The 26,980-nt window shown below is 40.5% G+C and overlaps 2 pseudogenes; both read left to right on the top strand.

Moving 5' to 3' along the window:
- The first annotated feature begins 3,195 nt into the window (after nucleotides 1-3,195).
- On the top strand, nucleotides 3,196-25,741 carry LOC116888142 (annotated as a pseudogene).
- On the top strand, nucleotides 23,103-23,208 carry LOC116889550 (annotated as a pseudogene).
- Nucleotides 25,742-26,980: the final 1,239 nt, after the last annotated feature.

Genomic DNA, 26,980 nt, shown 5'->3' with positions numbered 1-26,980 from the left:
TACAGGACATAGCCATGGAGATCTGAATTTGAATCCCATTCTAGACCAGAAGTGAAAGGGCAAGAACTGGTACAGAACTCCCCATCTCTGGTCCTCCGCTTCTCCTTCTGTAAAGCAATGGTGTGTAAAGTGCACGCTTTCCAGATTTTACTGTGATGAATGAAGGAAATAATATAAGCCGAGCATTCTTCACGGAAGCTGGGGGCTGGTACTTTTTTTTTTTTTTATCACGTCTAGCTGTATGTTGGAAGGAGAACCAATTGTAGGTATGTCGGTGAGTGGAATCATGTCACAAGCACTCATTAACAACGATTTAAGCTCAAATGTAAGAAAATCTACTTGTTAATGCCAAGGGAAGGAGAAACCAGCTGTGAAGCCGAGCTAAAACCAAGTCCTCCTAGCCCCAGGCCAGGCAAAACCATAGGCTCTTTGAAATGGCCTGCTGGCTGCTAGTTTCTGATGGGATTGTAAAGTATTTTTTCATCAATCACTCTCAATATAGGAAACAGAAGTGCAAGTTACTTCATTAAAAGCGCTCACACATAACTGGATACATTTACATATTAAGCAGGCAACTGAGACTCTAATCTTTCTATTTTATGTACAGCTGTAATCATTACTCAGCATCAGAATGCTTGTTAAATACTCGGGGTACTATAGAGAACTCTCAGATCTTTACTAAGCAAAGTTGCCTATTTAGAAGGGCTCCCATTCACTCCCCCTCAACAAGCCTTCAACACTGGTGACAATGTGCACAGGCGCTCTGGGGCTCATTCAAGTGAACCTTAACTATAGGAAATATGTGACCATAGATCTTCTAGCATATCTAATTAGCTGACTATCACAGGCAGAAAGCAAGCTGCTTTTATGCACTGTGTTCTTGGCTTGCAAGTACGGTACAGAAAGGAAACAAAAAAACCAATTCTAAGCATTTGGAAGAATCACCATCTTTAGCTGTAGGAAGAGAGGGCAAATGAGGTTTTGCAAGCTAAAGGCAAGTAAACTCAAATCAGGGAAACTTTACATTCTTATATCACTATTTTGCCCCACTACTTAAAAAACATCTCTTCTCTATCTCTCTCTCTCTCTGTCTCTCTTGGTTGTTTGTTTGGTTGTTTGTTTGGTTGTTTTTGAGAGGGGGTTTCTCTGTGCAACACCAGCTTTCCTGGAATTCACTCTGTTTACCAGGATGGCCTCAAACAGAGATCTATCTGCCTCTGCCTCCTGCGTGCTGGGATAGAAAAGTGTGTGCCATCACCACCGAGCTTGAAAAACATTTCTAAGTCACTCAATATTGTATCAAGGATATTGTAAGAGAGCTGGAGATATGGCTCAGCAGTTAAAAAGCACTGACTGCTCTTCCAGAGGACTTGAGTTCAATTCCCAGCAACCACATGGTGACTCACAACCATCTGTAATGGGATCCGATGCCATCTTCTGGTGTGTAAACAGCTATAGTGTGCTTACATACATAAAATAAATATCTTAAAAAATAAGATGCTATTAGAAAGCTGCTGAAGGATATCCCTCATGAACATATAACAAATAATCCTCCCAGAAATATTGACTTGTCACACCTAGCAATACATATAAAAGGACATTACCTCATGGTCAAATAAAATTTATCCTAGGATCACAAGCCTCGCTAAAATTTTAAAAATCACTCAGTATAATTTATCATGTCATCAAACATTGAAATTAAAAACAATATAGCCATCTCAATAGATGCAGAAAATACAAATGACAAAAAGAAAGATTAATTTGTGGTGTTTAAAAAAAACTCTGGGGGGGGGTTGGGGATTTAGCTCAGTGGTAGAGCACTTGCCTAGGAAGCGCAAGGCCCTGGGTTCGGTCCCCAGCCCCGAAAAAAAGAAAAGAAAAAAAAAACTCTTAGGGGTTGGAGAGATGGCTCAGTGGTTAAGAGCACTGACTGCTCTTCCAGAGGTCCTGAGTTCAATTCCCAGCAACCACATGGTGGCTCACGACCATCTGTAATGGGATCTGATGTCCTCTTCTGGTGTGTCTGATGACAGTGTACAGTGTACTTATATACAGAAAATAAATAAATAAATAAATCTTAAAAAAAAACTTCAGAAAATTAAGAGTTGAAGGAATTGAAGAACATCTATGAACAACCCTCAGATAATATCACACTTTCTTCCTCTAAGGTACCAAAGGACAAAATGTCATCTCTGCTAGTTCAATTTGACATTATATTGGTAGTTCTAGCCAAGGAAATTAAGCAAAAAAGAATATAAATTGATATAGAAGACCAAAGATGTGAACTGATATAGAAGAAATAAGGTTGTTCTTATTCATAGATGTTGTGATCACCTACATAAAGAGTCCCTTCTGTGCCTCCCATCCATTGGCACATGTACTGCTTCTCACTCGCACCACCATTGCATGAACTTTTATTTTCCCTATATTGCCTCCTGCATTCATTGTTTTATATTTTCTTGATACAGTAATTCTGACTAAGATGGGATAAAAGCTTAATCGAGTTTTGCTTTGCATTTCCTTGATTGCTAGAAATGCTAAACAGTTTGGCCATTTCTCTTTTGAGAAGTGCCTATGAGTTCATTTGCCCACTAATTGATTATATTATTGGGGGGTTAATTTTCTTAGTTCTTTATATATTCTGGACTCTAATCTCTTGTCCAAAGATCAGCTGGTAAAGAACTTCTTCACAGTGTAGGTAATCTCTTCACTCTGTTGATTGTTTCCTTCATTGTGACAAAAGTTTTTAGTCATATGCAATCTCGGTTGTTATAGCTGGAATTTTAGGGCAAAACCCCCAACTTAAGCAGTTCCTATAGGCAAAACTTGTGCACTCAATCCAATGTGCCAATTAAAGAGATGAATAAAGGTAAATGCAGAGAAAATAAATTTGATCTATGTGTACATTAGTAAGTGGAACAGACAAAGGGTTTGTTTACTTCCAGTTGTCGGGGTAGGGGGAGGCACTGCTTAGATTTAAAGAAAAGAAAAATTAAACTTTGGGGTAAGAAGCATACATAATTAAACAGTCTCTATCCAGGTATAGCTTGGTTTATCATTGGCTCTGCACTGTGGTCCAACAAAGGGACAAGATGATTCTCAGAACGTGATCCAGGATGTATCTTGGACCTCATCAGGGGGTGGTCTTGTCTAATGGCTTTTCTGTTCATAGACTCCAAGGTGGCCGTTGGGACGATGACTAGTACTGTACACTGGGACAAGTACCTTTCGGGAGTCTGAAACAGGACATTATAAGAAAGGCTAACAATAAGAAGCCTCAGTCATTGATTATGTGCGTCCCTTGAACCTTGAAGAGTGATAAGCTAGGTTAGATATCACTGGTTTCTAGATAGACATTCATGATTGTCTTTATTATCATCTTGATAGGAATTAGGATCACTAAGGAAACAAGACTTTGAGCATGTTTGTAAAGGAAAATTGTGTGTGTGTGTGTGTGTGTGTGTGTGTGTGCCTGTGCACTCATGACACATATGGAGATTTCTTCTCCCACTGTTTCAGTTCCTGGGATCAAACTTAGGCCATCAGGTTTGGCAACCAGTATCTGTACACACTGAGTTTTCTTATCATTCCCATGAGAGAACAACTTTAGAATTGTTCAATTGAGATAGGAAGGCCCACCCTAAATGCAAGCAGCACCATTCTAAGGGTTCTTTCTCTATTTCCTGACCATAAACTATAAACTGTAAGTCAAAATTAAACCCTTCTTTAAAATGCTATTCTCAAGTATTTTGTCACCACAGTGGGGAAAAAAGGAACTAATATTCATTCTTGGAATGGATTACAAGACTCGGTATAAAGATAAATATGTGTCTCACAGTAAAAGAGACATGAAAGATATAGGCAGATGGCCAGGCTTTTATTCTGTTTATAGGTAATTAACTGCTTTTTAGCAAATCAATTGTGCTTTGTTTTGTTGTTTTTGAGTGCAGGTACCATATATCTCAAGCTAGTCTTAAACACCAAGTATACAGGGATGCTGACCTTGAATGTCTGTTTCTCCTCCCTCTCCTTCTCAAGTGTTGAGATTGCAGGTATGTGTCACTGCCCCGAGTTTTATGTGGTACTGGGAATTAAGTTCAGGATTTCATATATAGCAGAGAAGAGCTCTTCCCACTGAGCTCTATCTCTAGCCTAATAAAAGCAATGTCTAAGTACACATGATTTTCTTCTACCACATGCATGTCTGATACCCAGGAAAATTAGAAGAAAGCATCAGATCCGCTCAAATTGCAATTCTGGGAGGTTGTGAGCCACCATGTTGGTGCTAGGAACCTAATGTACGTCCCCTGGAACCACTGCTTTTAACCACTGAGTCATCTCTCAAGCTCTGGAAAAGTATTTTTTCATACTGGTCTTGGTTAGTTTTTCTGTCTAACTAATATAAGGTAGGGTCATATGAGAGGAGGAAACTTCAATTGAGAAAATGCCTATATCAGACTGGCTTGTAGACAAGCCTGTAGGAATTTTTCTTGATTAATGGTAGATATAGAAGAACTGTACCCACTGTGGATAATGATATACCTGGGAAGGTGGCCCTGAGTGTCTTAAATAAAAACAGGCTGAGCAAGGCAGGAGAAACAACCAGTAAACAACATTCTTTCATGGCCTCTGCTTCAGTTCCTGCCTCCAGTTTCCTGTTTGAGTACCTGCTCCGGCATTCCTCGATGACAGACTGACAAGGTGGATGCATAAGTAGAAATAAACCTTTTTCTCCCCAAGTTACTTTTAGTCATTGGTCTTTATCAAAAGAGTAGAAAACAAGACAACACTTTTTTTTAATTGAGGAGAGAATGGGCCTTCATGGATGACCTAGAACCCTTACTACATGGCTCTCCATTGGTACTATCTCCAGAATTCTGTAGTTTCTTCAAATCCAGAAACTTCAGGGGGCTGGAGACGCACTCAATGTACAAGGTTTCAGAAGCATTGTTTGTTCAAAAGATCAGACCTATTGTGACTGGTGCCTGTGCCTGTGCTATCTGGCTATTGAATGCCAAGTCCAGCTTGGCCATTTAAAGGATTGCATAACATGATTAAAAACACTGGAACACAGTCAGCAGGGCATGTGGTTCCACAAGTGTAGATATAAGTGTGCACATAAAGCTTGTTGGCGTAATAATGTACAAATTTTCATGTTCCTCCTTTCAGGAATGCTTTCTTTGCCAAGGTTAATGATGCCATGATAATCAGAGATAGCATGAGTCTAGGAGGTGAGGGTATGGCTAATGTCTCAGCAAAATGGTAATGTTGAGACCTTCAGGACAGCTCTTAAGACTGTGGGAAAGAACTCTGAAAACATGAGTTCAAGAATATATGATTTCTCAAGTATAGAAAATATAAGGATGCAATATGAATTGTGTAAGGGGCTTTGCAGACCTGAAAAAACAGAAGCAACTGTACTGTGAGTCAGCTTGTCAGAAAAATACAGGGGTAGGCAGATACAAAGGAGAGCAGATTCCTGACTTCAAGTTCATCCTGAGACAGAGCTAGATTGGGCATGATGGAAATAGTAATCTCAGGATGGGATCCCACCAAAATAGTTCATTATCTGTGCTTACAAAAGCAGGCAGATCTCTGAATTTATTTGCAATGATTAAAAATGTGTTTGCTGTCTCTAAGAACCAGGGGGCTGAAGTCATGGGATGCTGATTCATGAGATAATCAAAAGGGAACCTGGGATAATGACTGGATTGATATATAAATAAAAGACTGGCCTTTTCCTCTACAAGAGATGACTTATTCAAGTTGTTCTTTTCGAGGCTCCCAGACATCCTTCCTCAGAACCTCTTTCTTAGCCAAGGCTGGACCTTAGCAGTTGAAGTCATACTAACCTAGAGTTTATCCATCCTTGAGGATCTATTGGTCATATTTTTACAGGTGCTGTCCAATGGACAACAGCTTGAGGCTGTCCTTCTTGGCAACTATGGTGATGATGGTTGTGAGAAACACATCCATTCTAGCACATCCAGAAATAGGAAAGCGTTTCCTATACTTATTCACTGAAATGTTTTCCCTCAGCAGTTTCAATGTTTTCAGTCCTACATTAAGGGATTTTCTCCAATTTGAAGTGATTATTCTGTGCAAGTTAATATAAATATCTAGTTTTACTTTTCCAGTATACTCAGTAAACATTTTATTGTATATTTTATTTATTTACATTTCAAATGTTAACCCCTTTCCAAATTTCCCATCCAGACACCCCCTATTCCACCCCTCTTCCCCCTGCTTCTATGAGGGTGCACCCCCACCCATCCACTACCTCCTGCCTCCCCACCTTGGCATTCCTCTACTCTAGGGCATCGAGCCTTCACATGCCCAAGGGCCTCTCCTCCCATTGATGTCCAACAACTCCATCCTCTGATACATATGCAGCTGGAGCCAAGGGTCACTCCATGTATACTCTTTGGTTGGTGGTTTAGTTCCTGGGAGCTCTGTGGAGTTTGGTTGGTTGATATTGTTGTTCTACCTATGGGGATGCAAACCTGCTCAGCTACCTAAGTCGTTTCTCTAACTCCTCCATTGGGGATCCCTTGCTTAATTGAAAGGTTGGCTGCAAGCATCTCCCTCTGTATTTGTCAGACTCTGGCAGAGCATCTGAGAAGACAGCTATATCAGGCTCCTGTCAGCAAGCACTTCTTGGTTTCCAAAATAGTGTCTGGATTTGGTGTCTGTATGTATGATGGATCCCCAGGTGTGGCTGTCTCTGAATGGCCTTTCCTTCAGTCTCTGTTCCACAATTTTTCTCCATATTTCCTCCCTTGAGTATTTCATTCCCCCTTCTAAGAAAGACTGAAGCATCCACACTTTGGTCTTCCTTCTTCTTGAGTTCTGTATATTGTACCTGGGGTATTCTAAGCTTTTGGTCTAATATCCACTTATCAGTGAGTGCTTACCATAAATGTTCTGTTGTGAGGGTTACCTTACTCAGAATGATATTTTCTAGTTCCATCCATTTGCCTAAGAATTTCATGATGTCATTTTTTTAATAAACCGAAGTCATTGTTTTTAATAGCTAAGTAATACTCCATTGTGTAAATGTATATAATTTCTGTATCCATTCCTCCGCTGAAGGACATCTAGATCCTATCCAGGTTCTGCCTATTATAAATAAGGCTGCTATGAACATAGTAGAGCATGTGTCCTTGTTATATATTGGAGCATCATCTGGGTATATACCCAGGAGTGGCACAGCTAGGTCCTCAGGTACTACAATGTCCTGTTTTCTCAGGAACTGCTAGATTGATTCCAAAGTGTTTTATCAGCTTGCAATCCCACCAGCAATGGAGGAGTGTTCTTCTTTCTCTACATCCTTGCCAACATGTGTAGCCAACCGAGTTTTTGATCTTAGTCATTCTGACTGGTGTGAGGTGGAATCTCAGGGTTGTTTTGATTTGCATTTCCCTTATGACTAAAGATGTTGAACATTTCTTTAGGTGCTTCTCAGCCATTTGATATTTGTCAGTTGAGAATTCTTTGTTTATTTCTGTACCCCATTTTTAATACGGTTATGTGGTTCTCTGGAGTCTAACTTTCTTGAGTTCTTTGTATATATTGGATATTGACCCTCTGTTGGATGTTTGATTGATAAAGATCTGTTCCCAACCTGTTGGTTGCTGTTTTGTCCTACTGACAGTGTCCTTTCCCGTACAGAAGCTTTGCAGTTTTATGAGATCCCATTTGTCTATTGTTGATCTTAAAGCATAAGCCATTGGTGTTCTGTTCAGGAAATCTTCCAACATAAGCTTTGTACAGGGCAATAAGAATGGATTGATTTCCATTCTTTTACATGCTGACCTCCAGTTGAACCAGCATCATTTGTTGAAAATGCTATCTTTTTTTCATTGGATAGTTTTAGCCCTTTTGTCAAAGATCAAGTTACCATAGATGTGTGGGTTCATTTTTGGGTCTTCAATTCTATTCCATTGCTCTACCTCCCTATCTCTGTACCAATACCATGCAGTTTTTATCACAATTGTTCTGTAATACAGCCTGAGGTCAGGGATGGTGATTCCCCTGAAGTCCTTTTATTGTTGAGGATAGTTTTCACTATCCTGGGTTTTTTAAATGAATTTGGAATTTAGTCTTTCTAACTCTATGAAGAATTGAGTTGGAATTTTGATAGTGATTGCACTGAATCTGTAGATTGCTTTTGGCAAGATGGCCATTTTTACTATATTAATCCTGCCAATCCCTGATCATGGGAGGTATTTCTATCTTCTGAGGTCTTCTTCAATTTCTTTCTTCAGGGATTTGAAGTTCTTGTCATATAGATCTTTCACTTGCATTGTTAGTGTCACACCAAAGTCTTTTATATTATTTGTGAGTATTGTGAAAGGTTTCTTTTCCATAATTTCTTTCTCAGCCTCTTTATCCTTTGAATTGAGGAGGCTACTAATTTTTTTTGAGTTAATTTAATATCCAATCACTTTGCTGAAGTTGTTTATCAGGTTTAGGAGTCCTCTGGTAGAATTTTTGGGGTCACCTAAGTATACTATCATATCATCTGCAAGTAGTGATTTTTTGATTTCTTAATTTCCAATGTGTCTTGTTTCAATGTCTTATTGCTCTGACTAGGACTTCAAGTACTATATTGAGTAAGTGGAGAGAGAGCCTTGTCTAGTCCCTGATTTTAGTGAGATTGCTTCAAATTTCTCTCCATTTTGTTTGATGTTGGCTACTGGTTTGCGATCTATTGCTTTTACTATATTTATGTACGGGCCTTGAGTTCCTGATTTTTCCAAGGCTTTTACCATGAAGGGGTGTTGAATTTTGTTAATTTCTTTCTCAATATCTAATGAAATTATCATGTGTTTTTTTTCCTTTAGTTTGCTTATATAGTAGATTAACGTTAATGGATTTCCTTATATTGAACCATTCCTGTATCCCTGGGATGAAGCCGACTTGATCATAATGGATGATTGTTTTGATGAGTTCTTGGATTGAGTTAGCGAAAGTTTTATTGAGTATTTTTGTATACATATTCATAAGGGAAACTGATCTGAAATTCTATTTGTTTGTTGGGTCTTTGTATGGTTTAGGTATAAGCTCATTTGTGACTTTATAGAAGTAATTCGGTAGTGTTGTTTTTGTTTCTATTTTGTGGAATAGTTTGAAGAGTATTGGTATCAGGTCTTCTTTGATGGTCCAATAGAATTCTACACTAAACCCATCTGTTCCTGACTTTATTTGGTTGGGAGATTTTTAATCTATTTCTTTAGGGATTATGGGACTGTTTAGATGGTTTAACTGATCCTGATTTAACTTTGGTACCTGGTATCTGTCTAGAAAATTGTCCATTTCCTTCAGATTTCCCAGTTTTGTTGAGTATAGGCTTTTGTAGTAGGATCACATAATTTTTTAAATTTCCTCAGTTTGTGTTGTTGTGTCTCCCTTTTCATTTCTGAATTTGTTAATTTAGATACTGTCTCTGTACCCTCCGGTTAGTCTGGCTAAAGGTTTATCTATCTTGTTGATTTTCTCAAAGAACCAGCTCCTGGTTTTGTTAATTCTTTGTTTAGTTCTTTTTGTTTCTGCTTGGTTGACTTCAGTCCTGAGTTTGATTATTTCCTGCCATCTACTCCTCTTGGGTGTATTTGCTTCCTTTTGTTCTAGAGTTTTCACATGTGCTGTCAAGCTACTACACTTGATCTTAGCCAAAAGGCCGAGAAGCGATGCTGTCAAGCTACTAATGTATGCTCTCTCCAGTTACTTTTTTGGGGGGCACTCAGAGCTATGAGTTCGCCTCTTAGCACTGCTTTCATTGTGTCCCATAAATTTGGGTATGTTATGCCTTCATTTTCATTAAATTCTAAAACGTCTTTAATTTATTTCTATATTTCTTCCTTGACCAGTTTATCCTTAAGTAGGGCATTGTTCAACTTCCACCTATATGTGGGCGTTCTTTCCTTATTGTTATTGAAGACCAGCTTTAGGCAGTGGTGGTCTGATAGCATGCATGGGATTATTTCAATCTTCCTCTATCTGTTGAGGCCTGTTTTGTTACCAATTATGGTCAGTTTTGGTGCTGAGAAGAAGGTATATTCTTTTGTTTTAGGGTGAAATGTTCTATAGACATCTGTTAAATCCATTTGGTTTATAACCTCTGTTAGTTTCACTGTGTCTCTGTTTAGTTTCTGTTTCCAGAATCTGTCCATTGATTGGAGTGGGGTGTTAAAGTTTCCTACTACTACTGTGTGAGGTGCAATGTGTGCTTTGAGCTATAATAAAGTTTCTCTTATGAATGTGGTTGCCCTTGCATTTGGAGTCTAGATGGTCAGAATTTAGAGTTCATCTTGGTAGATTTTCCTTTTGAGGAGTATGAATTGTCCTTCCTTATCTTTTTTTTTTTTTTTTTTGAGTGGGGACCCGAACCCAGGGCCTTTGGCTTTTCCCAGGCAAGCTCACCACTGAGAGCTAAATCCCCAACCCCGTCCTTCCTTATCTTTTTGATGACTTTAGGTTGAAAGTCAATTTTTATTTATATTAGAATGGCTCAGTTTGTTTCTTCGGACCATTTTCTTGGAAATTTTTCCATTCTTTTACTGTGAGGTAGTGTCTATTTTAGTCACTGAGATACATTTCTTGTATGCAGTAAATTGCTGCATCCTGTTTATGTATCCAGTCTGTAGTGTATTTCTCTTTACAGGTGAATTGAGTCCATTGATGTTAAGAGATATTAAGGAAAAGTGATTGTTGCTTCCTGTTATTTTTGTCGTTAGAGGTAGAATATCTTCTTTTGGTTTTGTTGAAAGATTATTTTCCTGCTTTTTGTAGGGTGTAATTTCCCTCCTTGTGTTGGAGTTTTCCATCTATTATTCTTTGTAGGGCTAGATATGTGTAAAGATATTGTATAAATTTGGTTTTGTCATGGAGTATCTTGATTTCTCCATCCATGTTACTTGAGACTTTGCTGGGTATAGTATAAGATTATGGCTGGCATTTGTGTTCTCCTTGGGTCTGTATTACATCTACCCAGGATCTTCTGGCTTTTAGACTCTCTGGTAAGAAGTCTGGTGTAATTCTCATAGGTCTGCCTTTATATGTTACTTGACCATTTTCCCTTACTGCTTTTAATATTCATTCTTCATTTTGTGCAATTGGTGCTTTGGTTTTTATGTGACGGAAGGAGTTTCTTTTCTTGTTCAGTCTATTTGGAGTTCTGTAGGCTTCTTGTACATTTGTGGGCATCTCTTTCTTTAGGTTAGGGAAGTAATCTTCTATAATTTTGTTGAAAGTATTTACTGGCCCTTTAAGTTGGGAATCTTTGCTCTCTTCTATACCAATTACCCTTAGGTTTGGTCTTCCCATTGTGTCCTGGATTTCCTGGATGTTTTGGGTTAGGAGCTTTTTGTGTTTTACATTTTCTTTAATGGTCATGTCAATGTTTTCTATGGTATCTTCTGCCCCTGAGATTCTCTCATCTATCTCTTGTATTCTGTTGGTGATGCTTGTGTCTATGGCTCCTGGTCTCTTTCCTAGGTTTTCTATCTCCAGGGTTGTCTCCCTTTGTGCTTTCTTTATTGTTTCTATTTCCATTTTTAGATCCTGGATGATTTTCTTCAATCCCTTCACCGGATTGGTTGTGTTTTCCCGTAATTCTTTAACTCGGCAACCATTTTTCAAAGCTTTTTTCTTTCACATGTAGTGTCTTAATTCTCTATTGCTACGACATGGTACCATGATCAAGGTAACTTTATAGAAAAAATAGCTTATTGGGAGCTTACATTTAAAAAGAATTCAAGTTTATGTCATTACTGGTGAGGAAAATACAGGAGCATTAACTAAGACCTTAATCCTGATCCACAGATAGGAGGAAGAAAAAGGTAACTGGCAATGATGAAAGTCTTTGAAATCAAAGCCAGCCCCAACTCACATACCTCTTCCAAGAAGTCCTCACCTAATCTTTATTAAGCAGTTCCACCAACTGGAGAACAAGCATTCAAATATATTTGAAAGGATTGGAATCAGCACAAGATACCCCAAGACCAAGTTCTCAGCACAAAGGAGAATTATTTGCTCCAGACAAAAAATACAGGAGATAGAGAATAAGAGACAAAGACAGGAGATGGATGGGTATTTGTATCTGAGGCATAAAGGACTGCTTCCGGATAGGAAGGAGACTGGCTCATAGGCAAATGGCATTTTATAAAGGGGAAATGGGAAACTCTGAGTTAGAAACAGTTAGTTAGTTAGTTAGTTAGTTAGTTAGTTAGTTAGTTAGTTAGTTTGATTGGGCATGTTAATTAGGATATCCAAAAGAAGTCTTTTGATAGCTGGTTCTGGGTGGTCAGCCACAGGGAAAGGAAATGACAAAATAAGGGAATACACCCTGGTGGCTAGCTTTAGGAATGTAGTCTGATGATTCAGTTAGGCAGAGGGAATGAGGGAAAGGCAAGGTCTGGGAAAGCCATGTTTCCCATGCTTAGTTCTGCTAGAGCCCTTCAACATGTGCCTGTGAGGGCATTCTCATTCAAACTACCACATATGGTTTTGGCACTATTGTCAAGATATGAACAGTTGTAACTGCATAGATTCATTTCTGGGACTTCATTCTATTCTATTCTATTCTATTCATTCTATTTGTCTACATTTTTGTCTATACATAATGACATGATGTTTTGTTACTAGGGCTCTGCAACAGTTTTGCAAAGTAGAAAAGTCTGCATTCCTAGAGGTTTGTACAGACTTTTTACACCTTCCATCTATAACACCATTCTGGGACATCTTCTCATTAATCTGCTGCCCTACTGGGGTTTCTTCTCTCTCTTATACTTCCAAAGACCAATATTTCTGGTTTTCCCACGATTGTTGACTTTTGTTGCAATCCAATGGCATTCCAAGGTGCCCTCTTCTTTGTGTAGCCTCATACCTCTTATTTTGCTCTAAAGTTGTAGGCAGTGGTGTCTATTCAGTCATCATCTTCCTCTGCCTTTGTTTATTAACTTCCTCTACTTCTGTTACTCTAAAACAATAGTTCTAAAGCTAGCCATTTCCCTCATTTCTAAAACAAGAGCAAAATTACCCACCCATCTCTTAGAAGCTCAAACATGTGAGTAAAATGGCATGCCATGAAAGGAGAGAAGGTAAGAGGAAAGGTGGAGGAAAGTACTTGACAAGAGATAACCATTCCAATTCCTAAATCAAAAGATGGAGAGTGAAAGGAGGAAGCAGCCTGACTGGTAGGAAGGATGTGTGGGTGGCATTAGTGCCTCCCATATGCAACCACGTTCAACTCTATGCCCCATTTATGGCATCACCCATTTAGTGGGTGACCTACATTCTAGAATTTCCATGACAGCCAAAATTCTAGTCCTTCCCTCCCACCAGGGGAATACATGTCAAAGTTGGGGAAATTGAGGAAGCACAGTCAAAGGACATATTCCTGATCCTCCCGTTCATTTCTCTCTTTCTCATCAGTGAAGGACTTGTTCAGAGTACTTTCTTACAGAATCAAACAGAACTGGAAGATAAATCTCCTGGGTGGAAAAAGAAAGCAACAAAACGCCATGACTTCTGTATAATACATTTCAGCATCAAACAGAAATGGCTGAGAGATCAAGTCTGTTCTATTTATCCGAGACTTCTAGTATCTTCCTTCCCAACCCTTCCTTCAGTCTCACCCTCCCTCCCCCCTCCTTTCTCCAGAGGTAGCTAACATGGAAAAGCATTTGTCTCTCAGCTGATCAACCGGGAAGGCAAAAGAATGATTTCAGTTCTGCAGCAAGTGTGAGCTCGGGTTTTTCACTGCCTTCCTCCCCTCTTTTTAATTAATGAACAATCTGGCCCATTACTGCTCCCGTAGGTATGCAAAATAGCTTCTTGTTTGAAATCCCTGTTGTTGAATGTACTCTGTGGGGCACATTGCCACCCCCTGTTTTGCATAAGAAACCGCTGTTTCAAGATAAGAATCTTTTCATTTAGCTGTCATGAGCTCATCCTTTTTCCTGTGCATTGTAGCTCCGTCTCCTTTGAGTCAATACCCAAACAATGACTGCCAGCGTTCAGCCGCCCTCCTGCCCCCAATCCCCGGAAGACAGAAGGCTGCGGCCTCCGGAAGCCTGCCTAGGAAGGCACCCCGAGTTCTTTTCAGTCCTCAGATGTCAAGAGGGCGAGAAGTAAGATCTGAGACCACTGAAAATCTTCCACCCGCTTTAAAGCCAACCCTGGGGGGAGGGGGAAACCTGAATGAGATGGTGTGCGGTAGGGGGTGGACAGGCTGTACCCTGGGATCATGAACTTAAACAGCCTGGGAAAATCTAAGGGCAGGGAGTTAGGAACCCATCAATGTGCACAGCTGGTAGACTACTCCTCCTCTGTCCCTGGTCATCAGACTGCATCCTGCCGGTGCCCTTTGGTTTGGAACAATCACGCCCACAGCACAAACCATTTCAAGTAAAAACTAGAAGTGAGCCCCAGATTCCGTGGAATTCAAGCCCTTGCCTCTGTCTGTGGGTAAATTAAGGCCCAGGAAGGGGGAGCAGCTTGCTAAGAGCAGTCACATAGTTAACTGAAGACATGGGTGTTGAAACTCCAGTTTCATGCTGTTTATCCTGCCGCACATGGCTGCTTCTGGAAGGAGTCAATAACATTTGTGTACAAGGAACCGAGGAATAGGACAAGATAGGAGATTAAACAAGATCACGGTAAACTACAAAGTCTATACAAACAGTAGGGGTTTTATTGTCAGCCTTCTCATTTGTAGGAGATAGTTTCAAAAGAGCAAAATTTAACCTTTGCCAGGAGGAAAGAATTTTATAGAAGGTAGTGAGTTTCCATACAAGTAAATGCAATCATTTTACCTAGAGGGGAATAACATGTTTGCATCAACCCAGACCTTTCTCCTTATTTCTTCTCCAGAGGGAAGAAAATACAACAAAGGAGCTTTAATTGAACCTTAGACAGCTAATGTGTAGGCAGCAGGAGACCAGGTGCACCGAGGTCCACAAGAATTGGAATAAACAAAGACCCTGCCTTTCCAGAGAGGGCAAGCTGGGTTGATCCGCCGACGTTTGGTCTGCAGTTTGATCATAAGCCGGCCTGCATCAAGGCCAAGCCTGTGTATCCCTGGTAACTTCCAGCCCAGCAAAGCTCTCACGGTAGGTGCCTAGTCTATCCTTACTGATTGGCTGGTTAAGTAAGATCCCGTGCTGCCTCTGAAATGTTCCCAGGGCTGCTTTTTCTCCATGCTTGGCATCAAAGAAGATTCATTACAGTTTCAAAGAAACAGTTCTGCTATCAGTGCCCTCAAGAAATTTCCAGCGATTCACAGAATGCTTGACTTTCAGGGGTTTGGAGGGAAGCGTTGACCTTCCAGGCACCAGGAGTCATGTTTCAATGTCACTAATGATACTGATGAGTGAAAAAACACAGAAAAATTAGAAGAAAATGTCTCCCTCATTTGCCCAGCAGTTTTTGGAAGTCAGAAACCTCGTATTGTGCGCCTCTCTTCAGGATCGTTGGCAGTTAACGGTTGTCGAGGGAGGTGGAGCATTTCCTCCTGTAGCAAAGCCTCGGATAAGTGGCTGCTGCTGTGATATATAATTCCTCAGCCATACCCATGCAAGCAACACTAATTAAACTCACCACGCCATAAAAGGAGACATTAAAGTAGGAGGAGGGCTTGTTGTGGAGAAGGATTCCAGCAGGAAAGAGATGGAATGGGGGTGAATGAAAATAATCAACGTGCATGATATACATATATGAAATTGTCAAAGAGTAAAAAGGGAAGGAAAGAAAGAAGAAAAATGAACAGAAATCCGATGTCTTTCATCAAAAAGCAGGGATAGTTTAAGAAGCAGCAGGCCTGAGTGTCTACTCTAACTTGGCCCTTCATTGGTTAATGAGATGTTGGCTTAATACCTCTGTTCCCTGTTTTCAATCTCTTTGTCTGGAAAACGATTTGACCAAGGTTGATCAAACCGAGGATTGAAGTCAAAATGTCTTCAAGAGTTAGGGTGGTGGAGAGGGAGGTATAGATGTATAATATAAGAGGTAACTGGTAGTGAATAGACAGGAAGCACTGGACTGAATGAACATTTCTAGTTATATTTCATGCTTCTATGAAATCCAATTTCTGTTCATGGAATAGGCTTTAAAATGAACCCAGTGTTTGTTATTTAAAACAATTCCACTTCTAACTTAAGTCTAGTAGATCAAATACATGCACTTAATTCTTTCCTATCACATCTCAAAACTGGTAAAGGAATTAAAAGGTCAAATTTTGTAATTACAACAGAAACATGAGAGGGTACTATGGGCAAAGAAAGGTACTTACATGCATACATGTTTGTACAAACTATGAAAACTAGAAAATAGATAAATAAGTAATAACTGACAATATATCAGAGAAAGCTAAACACTAAGGAGGCTATCTATATGTCATATCCAAAATAACTCAAGATTTGAAGGTAGCATATATCACTGAAAGTGAGAATTTGGGTACAGTGTTGAAATCCAAAAGACTGAGTAACCATTTTTAGAAGAAGCAGTTAGTTGCAGGTTGTATTCTCTTTCCTGATGAGAAAGGAGACACTTACGCTAAGGACAGTTCAGGAACTACTGAGATGCCAAGTTGACAATGGGGATTAAATTGAAGTCAGTATTCTGAAGAGTAAGACCCCCAATTCTCTTTCAATACTTCCAACTGCTAAAAGCCAGGCTTATACATGCCAAGCAAGAAGATGGAAAGACTCAGCTTTGGGAAACTGATGGAATTCAAAGAAATAAACTAAAGATATATTGGAAAAGGAAGCAGAAGTCCGATTATGTTCAGATTCTTAGGATATATGAGTTTTTGGATTTCATCCCCCAGATGGGAAATTATCCAGGGTTTCAAACAGTAGGACATAATCAAACTTACATTCTTAAAACAATTATTAAAAGGAGCCATATATGCACTTACATATTAAATAATCTAGTTGTGGTGATTTGAATATGCTTGGCCCAGAGAGTGGCACTATTTGGAGGTATCACCTAGTTGAAGTAGGTGTGGCCTAGTTGGAGTAGGTGTGGCCTTGTTGGAGTAGGTGTGTCACTGTGGGTGTGGGTTTTAATACTCTAGTCCTAGCTGCCTGGAAGTCAGTCTCCTCCTAGCAGGGCCTTCAGATGAAGATGTAGAACTCTCAGCTCTGCCTGCACCATGCCTGCCTGGATGCTGCCATGACGATAATGGACTGAACCTCTGAACCTGTAAGCCAGTCCCAATTAAATGTTGTCCTTATAAGAGTTGCCTTGATCGTGATGTCTGTTCACAGCCATGGAAACCCTAAGACACTAGTATATCCATCCATCCATGTAATTAAAGAAGCTAGTATATCCTTCATTCAAATAGAAATGACTCTATACCACATTTGTGTCACTTTTAATCATATCAAAACACAAGGATTCCTGTTCTCTTTCCATTCTTTTCTCCAAATGTGAAGGATTCATTAGTAGGAAAGAGCGCACATGAGGGCCTATCATTGGTATGCAGGAGTCACAGAGTGCTGGGGAATCAGACAGGCAACCAGTGGCCATGGGGCAGTAATGGGGACCAAATGGGAGCTGCACAAAGATCAAGTAGAAGTGTATATATTTCAGTGCCCAAAGACATGAGGTTCTGAAGCAGTATAGAATGCAATATGGAAATATATTGGCAACTGTGATATAGAAGAATATGGGATCATCTCTCCTGAGAGACACAGCCAGAATGCAGCAAATACAGAGGTGAATGCCAGCAGCAAACCACTGAACTGAGAACGGACCCCCTGCTGAAGGAATCAGAGAAAGGACTGAAGAGCTTGAAGGGCTCGAGACCCCATATGAACAACAATGCCAAGCAACCAGAGCTTCCAGGACTAAGCCACTACCCAAAGACTATATGGACTGACCCTGGACTCTGACCTCATAGGGTAGCAATGAATAGCCTAGTAAGAGCACCAGTGGAAGGGGAAGCCTTGGTCCTGCCAAGACTGAACCCCAGGGGAACGTGATTGTAAGGTAATGGGGGGGAGGAGGGGGAGGGGAACACCCATATAGAAGGGAAGGGGGAGGGACTAGGGGGATGTTGGCCTGGAAACCGGAAAGGGAATAACACTCGAAATGTAAATAAGAAATACTCAAGTTAATTAAAATAAATAAATAAATAAAAAGAATATGGGATCATTAAGACTGGAGATGTAACTCAGTCAATGAATGTCCCGATTTCATTTTCTGTTGTTGTGACCAAGACGAAAAAAATAAAAAGTAACAAAAACAATTTAGGGAGAAAAGGTGTCATTTCATTTGACACCACCAGATAATAGTTCTTTACTGAGAAAAGTCAGGGCAGTAACTCAGGGCAGGAACCTGGAAGCAGACACTGAAGTAAAAACCCACTGAAACTCTGTTTAGTGGCTTGATCCCAAGTTCTCAGCCAGCCGCTTTTCTTAGACAGCCCACCTGCTAGGGGTGGCACCACCTCCAGTGGTTAGGCCCTTTTTCCATCAATCAGCAATCAAAAAAATACACTGTAGACATGCCTACAGGCCAATCTGATGGAGGCAATTCTTCCAGTGAAGGTTCATTTTCCAGGTGTATCAAGTTGACAGCAAGCTTATCCATCATACCTAACAGCCTGTATTTACCTAACAGCATGATATCCCGGGTTCAAGCCCAAGCTCCTCCTAAAACAAGTGATGGCATATGCCCATCATCCCAGCATGAGATAAATGGAAACAAAAGGATCAGGAGTTCAAGACTATCCTTTGCTATGTAGCTAGTTTGAGGTCAGTCTGAGGTACATAAGACAGTTTCTAAACACACACACACACACACACACACACACACACACACACACTAAGTAACTGAAGGTAGAAAATAATATTGTAGTAAAAACCATACTGTACTTTTCCACCATCATAAAGTAGAAAACTATAAGCTAGGCTATCATTGTAAGTCAGGGACTGTTGATACACACTTCCTAGCTCTGTTTGCTAAGAGACATTCCACAAAGAAAGAATACACAGGGTTTTTTTAGATCTTAGTTTTTATGTACTATTCTCTGGTAAAGTAATGGAAAATGTCAAAAGGACACACACACAAAACCAACTGGAACAAAAGCCTCCACTAGTCAAATCTGCAACAATCTGGGCATCAAAATAAATGTAGTGATAGATTTTGATTGATTGTGTAACATAGGAATTCATGTACATGTAGTTGAAAGGTAGAAGTTTTAAGGTTGCCCCCTAGACAAAAGTTTAGAGCAGAAGAAAGAAACTGGTTGGGCCCTGGAACTGCGATTACACCAGCTGGTTCAACAACTCCCTCCCAGGAACTAGCTGACCATAAAGTTAGATTAAAATCTTAAAGAACAATCTTGAGAAACAGGAAGCTTCTCCCAGGAACTGGCAGACCATAAAGTTAAACAATCTTGAGAAACAGGAAGCTTCTCCTTGTGATTTTTCACTGGTATTCTCGACATTTTCCAATGATGCCCTCACTACCCCCTTGGGTTGTGGTTTCTTCCTTTAAATTCCCCTTCTCTTAGCTACTGGAGGTCGAACTCCTCTGCCCCTGCGTGGGATACGAGTCTCGACCCCAGTGCACTGGTTCCTATCAATAAACCTCGTGTAAATTACAGCAAGGACGGTCTTACGTGAGTTCTTGGGGGGGCCGCGTCATCCCAAGACTTGAGTGAGGGTCTCCCCAGCTCGGGTCTTTCACTGTGAGATAAATGAGTTAGTAAATGGAACAGAAGGCAGGCTGTAGACTACAAAGACGTTGACCAAAACATATTTGTGTTGTAAAGGCTGTTCTTACAGTATGCTATTAATAATTGTTTCATGAAATAATATGGACTATATTCCCTCCCCTTAAACCTATGTATTTGTGACTGCCTCAGCCAACAGATAAATGGAAGTAAATGCTTTCCTTCTGAGGTTATGCTACACAAGGACTACTGAACTTCTACTTTGTTCTCTTGTAATGCTATTGTATCTCAGTCACAACCCTGGGATGAAATCAGGCAGCCACATGGAGAGGCTTCATATAAAGGCTCTGGCTGACAGCCCAATGTGAGGTCCTAACTGTGAACCAGCATCAGTTAGTTATACGAGTGGACCATGTTGGAAGTGTGTTGATCAGCCCAATTGCTCTAGTTGACATATCACCTTGCCAAAATCACAGATTTATAAGCTGGCTAAACAATTATTGTTGTAAAAAGGCACTAAGTAGAGCTGGTTGCATAATAACAATAAATATCTGGTGCTAAAGACAGTCTGTCTACAGTAAGATGTCAAATAATGTAGAAAGATTAATGGAAATAAAGAAGCACTATTTGACTATCATGACAGTGGCAGTTCATTCAGGAAGCTAAGGCTGGTAGGTGGCTGATTGCCAAGGAACTGGATTTCGGCTTGATTTGCAAATATCTCCCCCCAATTTTAATCTAGTACAAAGAACAAAATTGGTGTGTTTATAATAGGACACCTGAAGATACCAACAATAGTAAGTGATGAAAATTTGTATCACCATTAACAAGACTAGAGGACGTGACATGCCTACCCTCTGGCATTTAGCACTAATAAAAACACAGCATCATTTCTACCACACTGCTTCTAAGAAGAAGGGTTTCTTCCTGAACCAATGGCTCACCTGTTAGCTTAGACTACCTGGTCAATGAACTTTGGGGATTCCTCTTTTCTCCATCTCCCAGGACTAGGGTCACAGTTACACAAAAATACTTGGCTTTTATATGGGTGCTTAGGATCCTAGCTCAGGACCTCATGCTTCTGTAGCCCAAGTCCTTGCAGAGCAAGCACTTTATTGAGTGAATCATCTCCCCAGCCCTAAAACACAGTGATTTCTAAAGCCACTGAGGAAATGAAAGATAATAAAAGACTATAATGCTATCTTCTAGTGAAGGAGCCTGTAGAGTTACTACAGCAGCTAACTTCTGGACAGACACTGTTGATGGCTGCTGATAGCTAAATATTCCTGGAGGGATTCCTGAACCAAAAGGGTGAGCTCGTCAAAATAGTAAAGTTGTTATGGGGTCTACAAATTATAGTATTTTACCAATACAGATTTTCTGAGGTGGAAGATCGCATACTGGTAAGTTTGAAGAACGTACATAGCTCAAAGATACATATACAGGAATATTTAGGAATGAAGAAACATCATATCCTCATCTACTTTAAATTGGTTCACTGCATAAGTAAGGAAACGATAATGGGATTATAGGCGAAAGAAATTTGGAAATTTTGTGTACTATACTGGTGATTTTTTTGTTGGTTTAAAAATATTTCAAAACATACTCTTTTTAAAAACCACACAATCGCTCATTTTATCAAATAATTTCAGATCAAGGGTTCATTGCTTAATTTTAACCACCCAACAAAGTTTGTTCTTCAGAGAAAAGGGATAAGTATGGGGAGGCATAACCCCAAACCACAGATATGCAAATCACATGGCAAACCAGCCTCCAATTGATACTAATTCATCAAAATTTCCATGCCTACTGCTGTATCAGCGCTCTCAACTCCAACCCAGCCACTGCAGGTTTTGCTGTGCTCACTCCCAATGAGCTGCAGGTGCTCATTGCACAAAACAACCCTATGCCTCATATGATATAACAAAGAAGTACTCTGTGGTAACAGTTTTTATGTGTCATCTATTATACTGGCATCTATTGACAGACAAGGAATGGAAAGATGGCTCAGCAGTTAAAAGCACTGGCTGCTGTTACAGAGAACTAGTGGTTCAATTCCCAGCACCCACATGCTGGCTCACAACCGTCTGTAATTCCAGGAGATACATCAGACTCCATTGGCCTCCAAGTGCACCAAGCATGCACATGGTAGGCACACACACACACACACACACACACACACACACACACAACATGCACAAACATATGCACACATGCCACGCATGCACCAAACAGCCTGTGATGGTTTGAATATGCTTGGCCCAGGGAGTGGTACTGTTAGGAGGTATAGCCTTGGTGGAATAGGTGTGTCATTGTGGGTCTTGGCTTTAAGACCCTTGTCCTAGCTGCCTGGTAGCCAGTCTTCTGTTTACCTCCAGAACAAGATGTAGAACTCTCAGCTCCTCCTATACCCTGCCTGCTCCCCCCTTGATGATGTTGGATTGAACCTATGAACCTGTAAGCCAGCCCCGATTAAATGTTGTCCTTATAAGAGTGACCTTGGTCATGGTGTCTGTACACAGCAATGGAAATCCTAAGACACCATCATATACATAAAACAAAATACATTTTTTGAGGTTTTATAAAACCTGAAGGAAATTTTAGTTCTCTTACTCACGGGAATCTGATACATCCTTCTTAGAGAGGCTGGAGAACTTCAAGACAGTCCACATTTAAAAGCAACCCAAGCTACGAATAAATGGTGATATTCCGAGGGTTGGGCTGTGGCTGCTGGCTGAATTGAGGGTGAGAGATTAGGATTTCTCCCTGGAACCTTTTTCTCAAGACAGCATGTAAACCTGATCTCCAGCCAGACCCAAACGCCCTGATTCCCACTAAATCTCAGACCCGTTGGGAACCTCCAGTTCTGTGTTCTGCCTGCTGATCTGGAACCAATGGGACAGGAAAGGGAGGAGTCACTTTCTTCGTGCCTGTTCCTGGTTGCTCTGTCCCTTCTGGTGCTGTTGCTTAACTTTAGTCAGGATGTCTTGGATCTTCTGATGAGCCATCTGGCTGTCATAGAAATGTCCAATGATCTTAATAATGACTTGGCCGTTCTCATCCGGGGTCTGGTCTCTTGGCCCTACCGCCTTAGTTGCAGTCAAGCTCTGCAGCTCATTCACCCTTTTCCGCCTTTGCCAATGACCCAGTCAGCTGCTGAAGCTGGAACCCGGATGTGGGTCTCCAGCTTCACTTCCTCCTTGGGACCAAAAAATTCTCTTCTTTTAGTTTGCCATAGATTCTTCCCTGAGTCTCGAACTGAGCCTCTGGAGGTCCAATGATGACAACCATTTGAACTTTGAAGTCAGGTGTTTCTGGTGGCGCTATCTTTCCTTGATGGAGGCGCTGACGAACCCAGAGAGCTGTTTGATTAGCTGCCCCTTCTTGCAGATGATGGCACCCACAGCGGGGATGAACACCATCTCGGCCTTAGGGCTAAGATCAAGTGTAATATCTGTTCTTATCAGTTTAATAATACATTTTTAAAAAAAAAACGATGAAGTGTGTATTCGGTACTCTATCTTCTTTTCAGTGTCAGTCTTCCTTCAGTGTCCTCATTTCCTGTCCCAGATGTCCTGATAACTCAGGCATTATTTTGATGCTAGCCTTCCCAGTTAATAGTACACACAGAGATCCTTGCCTGTTTTTCTTCCAAATTGTTCTAGTCCACAAACAAATAAGTTTGACGACAACAAATTCAAATGGCAAGTAACTAAATGGAGGAAATTCAACATTATCAATAAGTAAAGAACACAAAGAAAAATACAATACAGTAACCATTAATTTTATATTAGTACTGTCAATATAGAGTGAGAATCAGGAACATATTTATGCTATGTATTGTGATTTTGATATAAGTATTCTACTCTTGGAACTTTAATCGGAAACATTCACAAGACAGTGTTGATGTCATATTAAAAATACAAATGAAATGTGCAATATTCATGCTCTCTTTCAACTGGTTCTTGCTGAGAAGCTACTACATACCAAGTATGTGCTAGAATAGAGTTATATGTAAGTCTTACAATAAATTGACACCAGGAAATGTTACACAACCATGGAAACTGAGTAGAAGCACTTTTATATGAAACTGTTTACAAAATGGTGTCAAGTCAAAAGTGAACCACCATAGGCACAATATAAGGCTATGTACAGGCTATAAATTATAGCAATAATACAATAAATAAATAAATCCATATATGGACCATAAAATACAATAAAATTAAAATTTTATAGGCACTATGTGAAAGTAATGTACAAGCTATAAATCAAATCATAATAAACTCTGCATGGTGCTTAAGTATCCAATTTAAATGCTCACAGAAATTCTAGTGTTATTGTTCACATGATACAAATAGGGAAACTGAGGCTCGAGGGGATTATAAACCAACATTCGAGCATTAGTTCTATAGGGAAATGTTTTCATGCCTTGTTTACTGCAGGATCTCCAGTGTCTAGAATAGTGTCTCACATAGAGCAGACACTAAAGTAGTTCTTGAACTAGAAATGGCTGGGACATGAGTTAAATTCAGTGTCCCTCTAGAAGTGTACATAGAAGCTAGATATACTAGGGCTTCTGGGGACAAATGTAAGAAATGGACCTTAGAACCTCCACATTCCTTGTTGGGTTGACAGTATCACTTCCTTTCTTATTGTTTCATTTCTTTCTGATTGCCTGCCCTCTGGTGGAGCAGTGAAGAGTGGGTTAGGGTCATCATGAGCTGCACAGATCACCTACGTTTTAGTTATGTATATGAAATTAACATTCAATTTTGTCTATTTTTCGATGCCGTAGAATTGACTAAATGGATTTCCGTCAAATTGGGAACTTATATTCAAAATGATGATCAGACTTAAAACAGATTAGCAGGTGTCTTTGGCAGCACTTCAACTCACCTTTTCATTGTCAGTCTGGGGGCCTAATTTCATTATAGATCTTCGTGAGTTAAGACATTTATTCCTGCTTCCATCATCGGGCACCCCAGACACTAGGGCATCATAGTGAGCATGGGCCAGAAAGACTCCTATGTGGGTGACGAGGCCCAGAGCAAGAGGGGTATCCTGACCCTGAAGTATCCTATAGAGCACTGCATTGTAACTAACTGGGATGATATGGAGAAAAGCTGTCACCACACCTTCTACAACGAGCTGCGTGTGGCCTTCCAGGAGCACCCGGTGCTTCTGACTGAGGCCCCTCTGAACCCCAAACTAACAGAGAGATGACACAGATAATGTTTGAAACTTTCAATACCCCAGCCATGTATGTGACTATTCAGGCAGTGTTCTCTTTTTATACATCTGGGAGCACCACTAACATTGTCAAAGACTCTGGTGAGGTGGTCACACACATAGTGCCCATCCATGAGGGCTGCGCCTTTCCCCACGCCATCTTGCACCTGGACCTGGCTGGCTGGGACCTGACAGACTACCTCATGAAGATCCTAACTGGACGGGGCTACAGCTTTACCACCACTGCTGAGAGGGAAATTGTTCATGACATAAAGAAGCTGTGTTATGTTGCCCTAGATTTTGAGCAAGAAATGGCTACTGCATCATCTTCCTCCTTGGAGAAGAGTTATCAGCTGACTGATGGGCGGGTGATCACCATCGACAATGAGCAGTCCAGGTGTCTGGAAACTCTCTTTGAGCCTTCCTTCCTGGGCATGGAATCCTGTGGCATCCATGAAACCACTTTCAACTCCATCATGAAGTGTGATGTGGAAATCCACAAAGACCTGTACGCCAATACAGTACTGTCTGGTGATACCGTCATGTATCTAGGCATTGCTGACAGGATGGAGAAGGAGATCACAGTCCTTGCACCCAATACAATGAAGATTAAGATCATTGCTCCCTCTGAGTGCAAGTACTTAGTCTGGATTGGCGGCTCCATCCTGGCCTCACTGTCTACCTTCCAGCAGATGTGGATCAGCGAGCAGGAGTATGACGAGTTGGGCCCCTCCATCGTCCACCGCAAATGCTTCTAGATGGACTGAGCATGTGCCAGGCATCTGCTGTATGAGCTGATTCTGAAGTATCGATTTGCCCTGGCAAATGTACATTCATGCTAACCTCGTGCAACTGGAATAAGCCTTTGAAAAGAAATTTGTCCTTGAAACTTGTATCTGCTATCAGCACTGGATGGTAGAACTTGTTGCTGATTTTGACCTTGTATTCAAGTTAAATGTTTCCTTGGTATATATTAATACCCTGTGCATATCTTGATTTAGTCCTTAGTTCATGTGGCTCGGTCACTTGGTGACTGGGGAGAGCATGCTGTGGAGGAGAAGTCCCCAGCCCAGTGGATCTCTGTGAGCCCCACGTAGCGATCTGTGCTGTTATTAACGAACAGCTGACTTTCAGGATTTCCCGAGGCTGGCAAGGGTTCCTGAACCAATTACCACTTCTTACTTGCCAATCTAACAGGGTGGGAAAGTCCGAGCCTTAGGACCCAGTTTCTGTTCTGTTTTTTTTTCCCTCCTGACAGCCGTGTTGTTACTTGCCTTGAGTTGGGAACATTTGCATCGACACCTGTAAATGTATTATTATTCATCATTTTAATTTATGTAAGGTTTTTTTTACTCAGTTCTTTAAGAAATGACAAATTTTGGTTTTCTACTATTCAGTGAGAACACTAGGCCCCAGCAACATGTCACTGTGTAAAGAAAAATAAAAGTGCTGCAGAAACTGAAAAAAGAGAGAGAGAGTTATGTTCCTTTTCAGTGTGGCAATCTCACTCAGGGTTTTGTGTGCGCTAGATTAGCATGCTACCACTCGACTACGGCCTAAGCCCCACCCCAAATTGTCGGCGTGGGCATCCTGAATTTTTCTAAAATGTCACAGGCTGAAGAGGACATACAAACCTTTTTAAGTTATGTGTATGTATTTTTTAAAAATATATGTATTCACGTACGTGCAAGTGTAGGTGCAGGTGCCTACAGAGTCCTGAAGAGGGCACCAGATCCCCTAAAGTTAGTTATAGGTACCCAGACTGAGCCACCCACTGAGTCTCTACAAGAGACAGAGAAGCTCTTTACTGTTGAACCATGTCTCCAGCCCAACACTCAAAAAAGGTCTCAACAATTATTCATTTTCTTTTTTCCCAAATAATGAACTTACTAAATATCACAAAATTCACACCAAGGATGAATAAATCTTGGGGTTTTAAATCATCAACACCCTTTTTTTTTTTCAATGAGAATTTTTATAGGAAAAAAACAAAACAGTCAGTTAAGAACGGTCACAAAAGGGATAGTGGGAAAGTCAGTCTCTTTCAAGGGTGAATGACCAAGC

This window comes from Rattus rattus, chromosome X (genome assembly GCF_011064425.1).
Source record: "Rattus rattus isolate New Zealand chromosome X, Rrattus_CSIRO_v1, whole genome shotgun sequence".
NCBI classification, from domain to species: domain Eukaryota; kingdom Metazoa; phylum Chordata; class Mammalia; order Rodentia; family Muridae; genus Rattus; species Rattus rattus.
The sequence above is the reverse complement of the archived record's forward strand: the minus strand, read 5'-3'. Positions and strand labels throughout refer to the sequence as shown.